We start from the raw sequence: 3494 nt of genomic DNA, 5'->3' as shown, positions 1-3494 counted from the left end.
GAGAAAAGGGACCCCTCACACACTGTGGCCGGTGAGCCTGGCTGCCGGGACCTTGAGATGACCAGTCCCTCAAGATCCTGGGGGCCCCCTCAGCCCTCCGCCTCAGAGTCACCCGACAGTCAACCTGGTGACCCAGCTGCTGTCCAAGTCGCAGGTGGAGGACCCCTTGCCCCTGTGTTCTCGGGCACACCAAAGGGCAGTGGGGCTGACTAGGGTGTTGGCCTTGACCTGGAGGAATTCCTAAGCCACTCTTTCGGTGTGGGTGTGGCTGATGGGCCCCAGGATGGCCAGGCCGACTTGCCCGCTCTTGGCCTCCTTCCTTGCTGACTGGCTTGAGGGCCATGGCATGATCCCTGCAGACGTCGAGTCCCTGCAGCGTGAGGTCCAGATGGATGCCCCTATGCTGCTGCCTGACCTGCCTGTCCTCCAGGAGCCTTGAGGCCCACAGTCTATGCCTTGCTGCCAGGGGCGGACCCAGCTCCAAGACCGCAGGAACATTCCCCAGGGCACCAGCCCAGCAGGGGAAGCTCATCTCAGAGCCACCCTGCAGCCTTAAGCAGTCCCCTGAGCCACCAGTGAGCCACAGGCAGGATCGGTAGAGCCCTACCTCCGAGCGGATATAAATTGGTGTAGCGAGTATGGAAAGCTGTATGGAGGTTTTTCAAAAAACTAAAACAACCATATGATCCAGCAACTCCACTCCTGGGTACATACCTGAAAAAAACAAAAATACTAAATTGAAAAGCTTCATGCATTCCAATGTTCACACTAGCATTATTTACAATAGCCAAGATATGGAAGTAACCTAAGGGTCCATCAACAGATGAATGAATAAAGATGTGGCATATACACACAAAATAAGACATAGAATACAAACTTGTGGTTGCCAGGTGGAGGGAGGTGGGAAGGGGCAGACTGGGAGTTTGAAATTTATAGATACTGACAGGTATATATAGAATAGATAAACAAGATTATACTGTATAGCACAGGAAAATATATATAAGATCTTGTGGTAGCTCATGGTGAAAAAGAATGAGACAATGAATATATGTATGTTCATGTATAACTGAAAAAACTGTGCTCCACACTGGAAATTGACACATTGTAAACTGACTGTAACTTAATTTTAAAAAATGTTGTGATATATTATACAATGGAATACTACTCTGCCATGAAAAAGAATAAAATAATGTCATTTGCAGCAACATGGATGGACCTAGAGATCATCATTCTAAGTGAAGTAAGCCAGAAAAAGAAAGAAAAATACCATATATCACTTGCAATTTTTATTTCATATGTGGTTCAAAAAAGTGTAATGAATGGATGTTGTTTGATCCAGGTTTATGTGTACTCATGCATAACAGCACTGCCTGCGCGAGCAGTACAGGCCGCCAAAAAGGCCATAGGAAGGAGGTTATAAGTGGAACAAGTTTCCTTCCGGTTCAGCTGTGGTCTTCAGGCTGTTTTGCGTTAATATTCTCTAATGAATTTTGAAAAACTATGAACCTCTATTCTTTATAAAGTGTGGCATATAAATATTTTAATTCAAGATTAGATACTTGCTGTCTAGTTTTTGCTCTTCTAAAAGCATCCATCCATAGAAATTCAGTGTCCAGGATCATTCATATAAATAAGCATACGATTAGTTCTTGCTCGACAGTTGAATGTTTAGCATCTTTCCTCTCTCTGAACTCCTGTTTCTATTCTCTTTCCCTTATTGGTATTTATCAGGAGGTAATTTATGTTTGAATATCTTTATGGGCAGAGACGTCACTTTATCATTTATTTATAAATCATGTGTGTACATTTCATTGCAGTGTAATCTAGAGATCGCTAACCTCTAATCTTTTTTAAAAATCTTATTTTTTCTAATCTCTAAACTTCTCTTGCTCTAATAGTAAAGATTTCTATTTTTATTTAAATCTGGAAGCCACTGACTCTTTCCCACTAATCTGTGCTATTTTCATAAATAACTGTAATATAAATTAACTACAAGTAACTGCTTTTTGAAACTGCATTAGGTGCTGGGCTGTTATTTATACTGGCATAGAAACTGTGTACTGATGTATGCACAAAGGACAGTGATATTTTTTGGTGACTAGTTAGACTCACGTGTGTGAGTAAGACGTTTTGTCAACTATATGAAACTCAGTGCTGTTTCGTCACATTGTGACCAACCTCAAGTTTATGTCAGGCCCTGCTGCGAGGAGCGCCCGGCCAGGTGGGCCGTGTTGCCCCCTCTGGATCAGAGGACACTGACTCGGTCGCTTTCTGGTCTCGCAGCTGATCGAGGACATGAGAGGGGACTCTGCTGGGGTGGCTCCTGGGAAATGGAGCCCACCCCACCTGAGCTGCCGCCCCTCAGCCCCTCAGCGTCCTACTCATCACCAATTCTCAGCTCTGCCTCTTGGAAACAGCCATTTCCCTCCACGTCCGCCAGCACCCTCCGGTCTCCCAATTCCCACTGAAAGCTGCTCTGCCTTGCTCTGTCCAGCCAGCCCCGCTCCTCCAACCTAGAGCAGCCGGAGCAAGTCCGCCCCCAGTCCTGTAGGGCTTCTGTGGCTCTGAGCGAGTGGCCAGCTGTCTGCGCCCCCTCTCCCCGTGTCCCCACCCAGCAGCAGAGAGTAGAGCTCCTGCCTCTGGTCCCTCCCCCATGATCGATCATCCAAGGCCTGCCCCATGCAGGACCCTGGGGTGGAGGGGCACTGCCGCCGTGGCTGGAGGTCAGAGCCAGAACGTCAGGTGGAAACCTAAGTTTTGCAACCAACTGGCTGCCTCAGGCCGGAAGCAGTCTTTGGAGAAACACGGGGAGCAGACCCCCCCCACCTGGTTTCTTTCCATCTGAAGTCACCCCGCTCGGTGCTGGCACCAGGAGGTCGGGCAGGGTGTCATGGTGCTGGCTCTGTAGTTCACAACCACGGAGGCACCTGCCCAGTGGACACCAGCCCGCTGAAGGGTGTGAGGACTCCGTGCGATGCGGTTCCTGGGGCCACCATCACTCGTGGACACGTTTTGCATCCCAACACATTGTTTATTGACAACTCACATACATGGGAAGCTCTCCTCCCGTGCCCCCCCACCCCCTTTCCCCCCAACTCACCCCCCCCACCCGAGTGCACCCCCTGCTGCCAAGGGAACAGTCAAGAGATCTCCCTGAGGAAATCCTCCAAGGCCCTTTGGATTGCAAGGACCTCAGCCTCCTGCTTGCACCACTCCTCCTGCTGCTGCAAGGCCTCCACTTCCCGCTCCAGGTCGTAATATCTCCCCGGCAGCCTCTGGAGCTCAGCCAGGGACTCCTCTATGGTCAGGGGCCGGGGGCTCCCCTGGGACGTGCCCACGCCCCTCCCTCCCTGCCGCGACCCGGGGCTCCTGTTCTCCTGGCACCTTTCTCCTCCCCAAGATTAATCTGAACAAGAAGATGACCCCGCAGGTGTTGTAGAACCAGGACGTTCGGTGGAATGTGGTCCCAGGCCAGGGGCCCGCCAGCACCTCGG

This window comes from Camelus ferus, chromosome 12 (assembly GCF_009834535.1).
Source record: "Camelus ferus isolate YT-003-E chromosome 12, BCGSAC_Cfer_1.0, whole genome shotgun sequence".
NCBI lineage: Eukaryota > Metazoa > Chordata > Mammalia > Artiodactyla > Camelidae > Camelus > Camelus ferus.
Note: the sequence above shows the minus strand (reverse complement) of the source record.